The sequence below is a fragment of the Lissotriton helveticus genome, chromosome 2_1, assembly GCF_964261635.1.
Source record: "Lissotriton helveticus chromosome 2_1, aLisHel1.1, whole genome shotgun sequence".
Taxonomy (NCBI): Eukaryota; Metazoa; Chordata; class Amphibia; order Caudata; family Salamandridae; genus Lissotriton; species Lissotriton helveticus.
Genome location: NC_136059.1, coordinates 895,942,843 through 895,955,162, shown reverse-complemented (window position 1 = coordinate 895,955,162; position 12,320 = coordinate 895,942,843).

Here is a 12,320-nt window from a genome sequence, read left to right as displayed (position 1 = left end):
ATGGGTGGCAAGCGCTATATAAATGCAAGCCTTTTTACCTCTTCTACCCCTTCGGTATCCTTCTTAATCCAAATAATTCACTAACATATCCACCACTCAAATTATTAAAAATGACTTGCATATTTCATTATACTAATTGCGTCTGTGAGCTCTGCCTCCCGTGGTCTATCCCACCCTCCAGTGTGAAATGACCAAACATAAGTAAGAAAGGAAAAAAGTGAAAAACGATTGGCAGTGCCTCACGAGAGTAACAACTTGGGAGTCTGCAGACTGGTACTGGCCTGCATCCTCAGGTTCTCATCATCAGCGACTGCCAATACATAACAAAAATTGTGATAAAGTAAGAAAAAGAAAGAAGATCAGTGCTAAATTCCTAAATCTCCATACCTCCACTATCATTCTCAATCCACATAATCTGACTAACATATTCACCACTCACCTTACTTTCATATTTTCACTATACTAATTCACCACTATTCCTTTCTGGGTTCCGAAGTAACGTGCCACTTGCCAAAAAAGCGCTTTAACACCCCATCAAGGGTAGCAAGCACTATATAAATGCAAACTTTTTCCCTCTTCTATCCCTCCACTATCCTTCTCAACCCAAATAACTGACTAACATATACACCCCTCAAATTTCTTTCAAATTTTCACTATACTAAGTCACCACTATTCATTTATGTGTTCCGGAGTAGCGTGCCACTCGCTGAAAAAGCGCTTTGATGCCTCGTTATGGGTAGTGAGTGCTATATAAATGCAATTACAATACAATACAAAAAATATTTGCAAAAGTGCCATCAACACCCTCAAGCAACCAGACAAGGGGAAACCATGCAACCAAATTTAAATCCATTCTTCCAAACTCCTGACCCCCACAAAGAACATAGGTCCATATCGGTGTGTCAAAGGCAATATTGCAGATACATGAAATCAACCACATCTGGCCCACATTCTGCGTTAAACTAGACTTTAGGTTAAAGTTGTTAGATATATGAGGTGCTGCACCTCAGCCTCCTCTTAGATATGTTGCAGCTTTGACCAAACCAGACTTTTCAAAATTATTTGGACAGTCGTGGCATCCCATAAGTTCCCAGAAGGGCAATAAGTTAAAAATTTAGAACTGTACATGGTTTACATGTAAAACCAGTGTTTTACTGGTAACCACTGATAACATTATTGGATTCATCAGATTTGTATAAAATTGTGAAATGCCTAAGTGATGAGTGCTGGTGAAAAGTGCAGTAAATTGCTAAAGGTTTCACTGCACATGTTTATATGCTACATAATAGTGAGGCAAATATTTCAGAGAACCACAACCCCAGAGGAGTCCAAAGAGGCTCAAAGTTAAAGTACCCAACAAAGAAATAGCAGACTAAATCAGCAAATAGACATCTTACGGGAAAGATTAAGCGAGGACCACTGAGTGGGAAGAGCAAGACCATCACAGAAGACTCATAGCTGCCAAGGTTTCAGATTGCTTATGTGTGACATGCTAATAATTTAAGTGTAATTATGAGTGACATTCAACAACTATGAGTGACATTTCCTCGTGAGCCAAAAATCAAGCAATAAAGACGAGAGAAACATATACATATCAGAAATGACACCCATTTGAGCAACTAGGAACTCTGAGATCTTAAAACTGTTGCACAGCACCAGAATTAGATGCCCCAACATTCAGCCCATACAGTAAACCTGTCACACCGACACTTCAGGGTCTGGGCATATGGGAGTTCACTGCAGGATAGGTTTTTGGTAGTAATATCAGAAATATCCAGAATAAAAGCCAGAGCAGCAAACCCAACGCACCCACAAACAACCTAGAACAATCAGCCCAAAACTGTCACTTCAGGGGTTGCATTAGAGACGGGCATAAACAGAAAGCTACCGCCTCAATGTCTCTGCAAGGTATGGATGGGAGAGTGCGTGTATTTAAGATTGCTGCAAGCCAGTTTTTGTTTTACAAACTCAGGATATCAACAGTAAAAGTCTGCACAAGAGATTTAACAGGCCCAAAAATGTCACTGGCCTTTTCAAGACCCTGACTTCTCTAAATTAATTATTTTCCTTTTTGCAGTTTTATGTAGCGCCAACTCAGCCGAAAGGTATTGAATGGCTGTAAATAAGCACCAGTTACAATAGATTTCATGAACAAGGGGAGTTATTTGCCCAAAATGACAGGATGTTGAACCTATGCTGGGAGTCAACTCTGTTTCTGTTCCTCAGTTCCAAAGTCAGTGGCTGACTGATGTCACATCCTCTTTATAATGCAATTCCATTGCTTTTTACTCAGGTGCAAACCACTTACTTAAATCCTATATGGTAAACTCCGCTTGTACCCAAAAGCACCCAGGGTCGACTTGGACTCACTCCCCACACCTTTGACAGGCCGGTGTGCGCCAGTTAGGATACCATTCGCATGGAGAGAATAAACTGCTGCAAGCAGTGCTCAACTCACACACGGCGCCAGGAGTATTCACCAGGAAATGTGAGAAAGTAGCAAAAGAGGTGATTCCCACTGCCCAGACCACCATCAAGTTAAATATGCAACACAAAAAAAATATCGTCTTTTCTGGAGACAACTGAACTGCTGCATAAACCAGAAAACAATAGAAGGCGCCACATCAATATGAGCTGGGACAGAGCTTGCTGTTGTTATTATGGTGACTAAATTTGGAGGGGCGTCACTCAAAAATAAACAAGTGGGGTGACTGTGTACAATAATGGCCAGTGCACGCGGCTGTCCTTGAATTAAATGCACAATTATGTGCATGACGTGGGCATTTTAAATGTGAAGTTCATCAGTGTGGTGGCATTGGTAGAAGTGTCAGTGTGCGTTTTTAGGCCAGCATAGAAATGTGACGTGATAATTACGGCGCAGCCTAGCTAAAATGCAGCACAAACCTTTGAGGGCGGCAGCTGACCCCTGCATGACTGGGAGACGGAGACCGTAACTCCTCCCTGCCTTAGCCAGTACCTCCGTGCATGGAGAGACAGAGGGAGAGACAGAGACTGCATGCTCTGACCTCGCGCACGCACCACACCTGCGTGCAGCGTAGAAGGTGACGTGAGTTTCCTCCAAACGGGGGCTGCGCGCTCACGGCACTGGTGACCCGTTGCAATGGCCTTTAGAATTTATTTGGGGACACTGACTGACAAAGTGTCAGACAGTGACTGTCCCCAAATAAATTATAAAAGCCACCGCAACGGGCCACCAGTGCCGCGCGACTGCCGCCTCCAACACAGTGCCGCCTGGGGCGGTCCGCCCCCCTCACCCCCCCTAGCTACGCGGGTGAATAGCATGCAATACAATCATTTGCAATGCAATAGGTCTTGCATTTGCGAGAGTTTAAGCTATTAGCATTGTAAATGACAATGCCTTTTATTTATCTGTTTTGATAGTCAACACATAAATAAAGGACATTGTCATTTACAATGCAGTAGCTCAAACTCTTGTAAATGCCATACCAATTTCATTTCAACGAAGCGGCTGACATTGTCCTGGGCTGCTTGGAAAGTGAAAGCACGCACGGTGCGTTGAATGTTGCAGAAAAGCATGTTGTGCCTGCAGTAGGAGAAACTCATTAAAGAAAATAGTGCTTACAGACTAAATAAGACGTACAGTGTAACAACAGAAGCACAAGGGCCAGTCCTCATGGGAGGTTACAAATGAAGACAAGGCGGTATTAAGGAGGGATTAACAAGCCTATTAACGAATCAGAAGCCAGTTTTTACGAAGGACAATGACACAAGCCAATGAAAAATATGGGCATAGAGTGGGTGGTGTAGCCTCGGCGCCAGTTGTAGTGTATTTGCACAGGAAATAAGACACCTACACTTATTTATCTTTGGTGAGCTTCATTCATTTCACAGGAAATAAGACACCTACACTTATTTATCTTTGGTGAGCTTCATTCATTTACCGTCTCCTTTCCTGCTCATACTCTAACTAACTACCCAGCCTTCACTCCTCCTCTTCAGTCCAAGTTCTCCTCCCACCTCGTGTGCTGGTCCTAGCGCCCAGCAGGTTTCACAACATTACATCTGGGGGGGGGGGGGTGTCTTCAGATCCATACCCGAATACAGCATGCCTCACAGAGCTGCGCATGCGCTGCCCAGGCTCGACCTAATACCACATTAGATTAAGCACGTCTTTCCTTGGTATGACGAGCAGGTGGCACTGTTGCACAGCAGCTCTTCCTCAGATTATTTTGCTTCTGTCCAAAGGCCTTTTACAGATCTTTGCTGGCAGTCCCAGAAACAAGCAAGATCCCAAAAAGACAGAACAGAACCTGATCTCCTGCATAGATAGAAACAACGCGTTGTGCAAGCCTGCCTCCAGCAACGTTCATTACAATGTAGAGAATTAATCATGACGCATAATAATGCAATAAACGGATGTATAAACATTTTCTTCCTAATTAAGCCTAGGAAAGATTTGCAGAAAAAAGTCAAAACACAGCCTCTGACTTTATTAAATGCAGATGTCGGCCGTGGTCGCCCTACATCGTCTCCCTGGTACCTTAGTCTTAAGAAAACCAAAATAGGTTTGTTTTGTGGTAGCTTTTAACGAGCCTGGATGACGGCCCTTCACGGCTTTTATTTTCCTCGACGTGGATTTCAGCTTCCAGCGGCGGCACTGGGTGAAGAGGGGCGAGTCTCGCGGAAAGCGCCTCATACGACCAGTGCTCTACAAGCCTTCTGGTTTCATGCCAAGGCTGAGGTTTTTCACAGCTGATTACAGCGAGGAAAGCCCAGTTTCTCGACTGTGTTAATTAAGCGGACTAAATCTGGATGTACTGTGCTCTGGAAAGTGTGGTTTGTGAAATATTGCCATTGCTATTTAAACTCTACACCAGAGAGAGATGGTGTACAGCTTGCACTGACCTACTACGCATGCTGGATAAAGACCCCCTTATAAAACAATCCAGTTATTGTTTTATGCTTGCAGTTAGCTCTTCAACGGGAAGAATATAGTAGTAAAGATATTTTTTGTTTTTTGCTCCAGAGATATTTAGCGGTACTTCAGGAAGAATCAACAACATACCTGATTTAGATTTGGGTAAGGCTGGAAAATCTTCACATTTCTGGAGAAACATCTACACCCGGAGTGGAATCTACGGGTGAAAGTTCCTCCTTCATATGGAATTTTAGGGCAAGATATTTCACGGGCAGATTCTCTTCCAAATGTAGCGCTTGCTCCAGAAGACTGAAGGTTTTCCATTAATGCTCAACGCATAATCCGGCACATTGTCATTAAATTATCATTATACCATTGCAGGCTACCCTAGTGATGTGACTTCCACAGGTAAAGGTTCACAGGAGATTGTTTATTAACTTTTACCTGTTCTGGGTGTTGACTCTGCTGTATAGGATGAGTAGTTACCTTTTCACTAAAGGTTCAAACTTCTGTCATCTACGTGCACAAAAGTTGGATTTGCATTTATAAAATACAAGTTAGGACGTGCTATATGAGGCTTTGTGGATTTTCAAAACTGCAAATCTATTTGCTTTTGCAGAAAAGTGCATCTAACTAGTTGGCTTTTCCCCTAAGAGTTAGTTTGCATAACGAGAGTGAAAAGGGAAGGAACAAGGTGATAAGGGCAGTAGGTAAGAGTGGGTGGAGCAATGAAATATCACGTGGCCACACAAAAAATCAGAACTGTAGGTATTCTCAAATAATTTGCATGGCATTTCAATACCTGTGTTTACCCTTGCGCCGGCACTAAAAAAAGCTGTCTAGCGCCAACACAGATGCTCATGCGCCATGGTGCAAGGGTGTATGAGTCGCAGGGGTTATTGTTTATGTGCAGGAAGGGACACCTACCTGCACATAAAAGTCATTAAAGGCAATTTGCCACTTCTATGTGTGCTGCAGAATGCAGCACACATAGAAAGAGCAACAACAACACTCAATGCACACCCCAATCAGTTCTCTCCAGGGCCTTAGGAAAGAACGTTTCTGACTGGGATGGGTAAAAGTGCACCCCACCCAAAGTTGGTGGGTGTGTCAGATAAGAGCTATTTCCACATAGAAATATAGGCGGAACCTGGAAAAGATTTTGAAATTCCAAAAAGTCAGTAAATTGCAGGCATGCAAAGTCAGAAAGCTGCAAGTACAGATTTCTGATTTTGTTAAGACTCGAGTATCTGAGCCCATAGAAATTGGTCAATGCAAGTCATGCTGGACAAAGGCACTGCAGTCCCCCTTCATTAAAAGAAAAGGAAAGCATTTTGAAAACATTTCAGTCTAAGCAGGATAAATGAAAAAAAATCATCACAGGCAGTCAGTGGCGGCTGGTGACATTTAAATGTAGTAGGGCGTAACATGATTGTCGCACTGCACTGTGTTTAATAAAGCAATTATTTGGGTGTCACACCTCAAACACCCGCGCCCACCCGAAGCTACACCTCTGTACACAGCAGACACACCAAATATTGCATGTAATTTGCAACCTGACACACTCTACAGACTGTCCACGTGGCATCCTTCCAATCAGAGATGCTGATGCATGGGCAAAGTGGGCAAGCTTAGAGCTCCCTTCTTCCAGGGGCCCCTCTTAAAGTGACTGGAACTGTCAGGCGTTGTGCTATAATAAAGCTGTTGACCTCGGTCTACCTCACCTTCTCCTCTCTCGACCTAACCTCTTTCTTCATACCACAGCTTTCTAACACATGTGCACACCTATCCTCACAAGTGTGCATAACGGAGCACGCCTCTTCTCACACGTGGGCACACTGGAAGCTCGCCTGTTCTCATGTTTGTGCACACCTAAGCTTGCAACTTCTAACATGCCTGCAGATCGGTATAGCGCATCTCCTCACACGTGTGCACACTGGAAGCTTGCTTATTCCCAACGCATGCACACTGGGAGCTTGTCTCTTCTCACACACGCGGACACCGGAAACTTGGTATCGATGTGTGCACATGGATACCCTGCCTATTCTCACACGAGTGCCCACCAGGACAACCACACACATTTCAGTATGTGAGGTGTGGAAAATCTGCAACCGCAGTCATATAAGCTCAATAGAGGGCCTCACAAACAGGTACACAATCAGTCGCAGAGCATACACCGACCCAGCCACAGATTGTGATCTATATATATCACATTGCAAAGCACAAAGCGAGAAAACATGTTTACGCTCAAACACAAACTTCCAGAGGTGGCGTATCCTGACCTCCACAGAACAGGACAAGAATACATACATAATGCCACTGTTCACCGTCTCCCCACCCCATGTGCCAGAAGCGAAGGACATACATTTTAGAACAAACAGGCTACTAGTGCAAATATATATCAAATAAATAAAAAAAAATAAACTTACCGTCCGGAGACTCGTCCCGACTCCCGCCTTCATCGTTTTCAACTTCTTCAACGTCCTGCAGCACGTCATCAGGAAGGCGGCGCGGCAGGCAGCCTCCCTCCCCTCCACTCCACCGCCGCGTGTTTCATTGGTGCGGCCGGCTGCCCCAAGATATGTCATTTTTTTCTCTGTATGCTGCCGCTGCAGCATACAGAGAACAGGGAGAGTGAGTGGGTGGGTGCGTTACTCGAGGGCAGGGGGGAGTGGCTTGGGGGAGTGGCTTTGCCACTGTTGTTAATACTGTCTGTTTGGGCGGCCTCAGGCTGTCCAAACAGTCAGTATTAACAACAGTGGGCCAGCCACTCCCCCAAGCCACTCCCCCTGCCCTCGAGTAACGCACCCACTCACTCTAAACCAGGAAGTGTTCCGCTTTCTCGCCGTGCGAGAAGGCAGAAACAAATCACAAATGGTAGTTATATAACTACCATTTGTTTCTGCCTTCTCGCACGGCGAGAAAGCAGGGGGGCGGTGCCCAAACACCCCCATGGAGGAACCGCCACTGCAGGCAGTCTTAGGAGTTTTAGCATATTGTTTGGAAAAAAACTGCAATTCTTGATCGGTTTTCAGGAACGTAAGGTAGATTGTAGGAAACACAATTTGAAGTGTAGGTAGTTATTTTATTAGAATTTTTGTAAAAACAAAATATATTATAGAAAAACTATGTCTGTAGAATTCCAATTTGGTGTTCTGCAAGTCTCTTGGACTTTGCTACTATCTGGTATTTAATCCTGGATATCCTATCATCCTCTTTTTTCAAACCATCATCCTCATCATCAAAAGACTTTATTTCGATCTCTGCGGATCATAAAAGTACACCATAAAACAGGACAATTATAGACACACAATACAAATATGACATTTCAATATAAATAAACAGTCACAGCCTATTTACAGTCACAGCAAGGCTGTTCGGTCAAAGTGCATCGATGTTGTGCAAAAGGAAAAAAGTTCCCTATAGTAGCAGCATAATTGTAAGAATTACATAATTATTTGCAATTACGAACTTCATACGGTGTAACTAAGAGAAACAATTGTATATGTAAAGACTACATTAAAAAATATTTTAAAAAATTACAAATCTATGTGGTAATAAAATAAGACAGGACCCACAATAAAAAACTCTTAATAGCTTTAAGGAGCCCCCATAATGTACTACATCATAAGATCTACACTTATAAAACTTTCAAAAGAACACTTAGTGTGCCTGATCCATGCAGCCATTAGAAAGTTTGCTACCCAAAATACAATCATACGCGTTGTATCTGTCTTCATTATTCTATATGCCTCCTTATATCTCCTTGCTCCCAGATTTCTACAAAGGGGGGCAATCCATTTAAGCCGGGATCGGGAGTGTAAGGGGCAAAAGAATAGAACATGTTCAGGTGACTCTGTGATCTCTTGGCAGCAGGGGCAACATTCTTTAACACTCTCCCCTACTTTACACCAGTTTCTTCTGAAGTGATTAAGGGGTAGAGAACCATACCTAAACTGTAGGTACAGTTTCCTCGCTAATGGAGGTTCAATTTCATCCAGTGTGGGCTCAAATAGCACATACATAAGGTTTTTTTGGGAAAACCCACCAGACGAATTTATGGCATCCTGGTAGCTATTGGAGGCCAGGAGATGCAATGTGGCCTGACTTGTGCATATCAGACTGCACAAGCTAGGCTGCCAGAAGGTGCAGCGTCGCCTGAACATTTGTATGTGTGGCCTGACTTCTGAATAGGGCTCTCCCTAACTCTGAGAGCAACTCATCAATACGTTCAAATGTTTCCTGACTGCTGAGTCTACATTTGTCTTACCCTCCACCAGTCTGCACTAAGAGGCATGTTTGTCAAGATGTGACACAGCGCAGCAAGCCACCTTGCTGTGCTGAGCTGCACTCTGCTCAGTGGAGGCCAGCACAGCAAGGGGAGGCATGGTGGGACAAATGGGGGTGTAAGAAACAAAAACAGCTTAGCATATCACCAGGTCTCCCCATGTCATCTCTCCTCCACGTCCAGGACAAACAGGAAGCACCAAGGCTCCCGTGAGCCAAGCACAACTTTACACAACGCTACAGTGCAGTGTTGTGATTGGCCTGAGTGCCGTGGTCCAGTGCTCAGCCAGGGAATTTAGGCCTGGGCATGTTCCCCATCCGGCGGTAATGCAGCCTGGGTGGAGAACATGCTAAGTGTTCCTGATTCTTTGGCTGGCCCGAGACGGCTAGTAAAAGCATCATGCGCACTTACAATGTGCCCGTCACTCCTCCCCTGCCCTTCTGTGTGAGCAGAGCAGACCCTAGCCAAGACACCGCAGCAAGAACAAGTGAAATGGTATTAACATCAAGTTATTATGATTTTATTTTTCCTTTCTTTCACTGCTGCTAAGCAGTGGGGTAACGCTCCTCCACCTTAGCAGAGGAGCGGCACTGGCTGTGCTGTGTGACAGGGAAAGGGCAGGAATGTGCCCTATTTCACTTAATATGGCACATTCCTGCCTTTTCCCAGTGCTGGCGTGCAATGTGCTGCCTAGCGTCAACGCAGGCACTCTTGCACCATGGTGCAAGGGTGCCTGCATTGTAAGCAGGATTTTTTTGTGCAGGAAGGTACATCTTCCTGCACAAAAACAGTCCCCTGAGGCAATTTACCCTTCCTATGTGTGCTGCAGAATGTAACACACATAGAAAGAGGGAAAATGAGGCGAAGTAACCATATTTCTACTCGTTATGCCTTACCTGGGCAGGCAAAGCAGTTTGGGAGAATTCCCAGGTCTGCCACTTATGGGTAATCTGGGAATGCTTCAAAATCCATGAGTACTGTGCGGGAACACCCATGTCCCACGCATGGAATGCAACCCTTGGGCACAGCAACGTAACACTGCAACTTGTGCTGCATTACCCTGAATTTATCAAGCAACGCAAGGCCACCTTGCGTGGTTTGACAAATCGCACCTCAAGGGTTGTGTTGCTTTTGCACCCCGTTGCATGGTGCAAAAGCAATGCAACCCTAGTTAAATATGGCCCCAACAGTGGAACCCATATCCTAAAAACCCTCTCCAATCTCCTTATGCTCCTTTGTTGGCTACGGAGTATCCTCATCCTCCTCACCACTGTGTACAGCACAGCCATTTTGAAAGACACTGTTGCATTCTGGGTTTTTCTATACAATTTGCACCTGATTACTTCCTCCATTCATATGGTGGTAATTTGCAGGTGCAAAATGCCAGTTTTCAATAATTTGCTTTATTTGCATTTTCCAATATTTTGGGACATTGCTCTATCGATTCACTAATTAGGATTACCTAATGAGCAATCCCAATTTCCAGATGGTCAGTTACAGAGTCGGTCTTTGTTCAGTTTGCTATTCTATTTTTCAGAATGGCCTTTAGTTCACCGGAAAATGCAATTATGGGCTGTTGTATGAGAGTGTTCTTACAGCAGTTTTTAAAAGGGTGAACTCAGGTGTGACAATAATAAAACAACTACATTTCCTGCTATTTCTGGCCTAGATTTTACTCTGTGCCACCAGAATAATGGAATTCTGTGGCCGCATCATTTTCTGCATAATTATGGATTTGCGGCATGTGCCACATAATCCATAACCGGCAGATCTTAACAACAAAAAAAATCTAGCTCAAACGGATCAAACATTACTAAAACATGACGGCATGTGGCAGGCCTTTTGCAATCAGGTGTCAATCAATCAGGTGTTTGTTAAGCACGACTACTCACCCGTAAGGTGCTGGGAGTTAGCAGGTTCTAGTCCATCAAGGAGGGGGTCTGTCAAAAAGCCAGGTTTTGAGGATTCTTGCGAAGATGGGGAGCGATGTTATCTGTCTGAGGTGGATCGAAAGGTCGTTCCAGGCTCTGGTCGCGTGGAAGAAGAAGGAACGGCCTCCCGATCTGGTCTTTCTGGTGAGGGGGACCATGGCGCAGGAGAGCTGGACTGATCATAGGACCAGTCAACCTGGTTGAATGGTTATCTTTCAGTTGGTTAATGCTGTATTTGGTTGTTGCCCAAGGTCAGTCCAACTGTGCTGACAGATGGTCAAAGATGGTGTGTTTAGTAGCATGGGCTGTGTTGAAACATTGTGATTATCAGTCAAAGCAGCTCAACATGCAGAGATATAACATGAATTCTACCTGCAGCAGGTGTTCACTGAACAATAGCACAGTTAATCTTCTAATGCCACACGTATGGACCCTCTTGCGGTCATACTGTTCCGCCAGCAAATATATTTTTAAAATACACCATTACGATGCTGATGACTATTAAACGTATAATGACCCACATTGTGACCTGTTACACTTGTTCTTTAACTGTCCTATAGTTTCACAGTTCTGGAATTAATTCTTTGGAAGAACTAGTTTGATAACACGATTTGTCTTGCAACCGACAAAAATACATATTTAATGATCTGATTCAAGAGAATTTGCAGATCTCAAGTAAAGGAACATGGTTTATAAGATCAGTAATATTACGAAAAAGTGATTCTGTCAAATTCGAAGAGAACACACTATGTTTACGTTTTTTCATGATTACAAAGGCTATTTACTTTCTTCAAAAGAGAACTTTTACTTAAGTTGGAAGATACCTTACTAAAATTATGGACAATATGAGACAATTATTTGGACTTTTATAATGTTGCAATTGTTAGAAATTGGGGTGTTGGTGGAGGTGAACTCTGTTGAAACAATAGCCACAATCCCCATCAGGGTGAACCACAAAAATCAATAAATTAACCTGTGCTTAACCCTCTGGTAGCTTGGCACAAAAGCAGATTGGCTTAACCTAAAGGCAATGTGTAAAGTATTCATGAAGCAAATAAACAGTAATAAAGTAACAACACAAAACAACACAAGAAAGACCCTGCAACAGTTTAGAAAAATAAAGTAAAATGTAATAAATTATATGACACCAAAAAGACAAAAAATCCATTCAGTAGAACCAGAGATATGTAATTTTATAGAT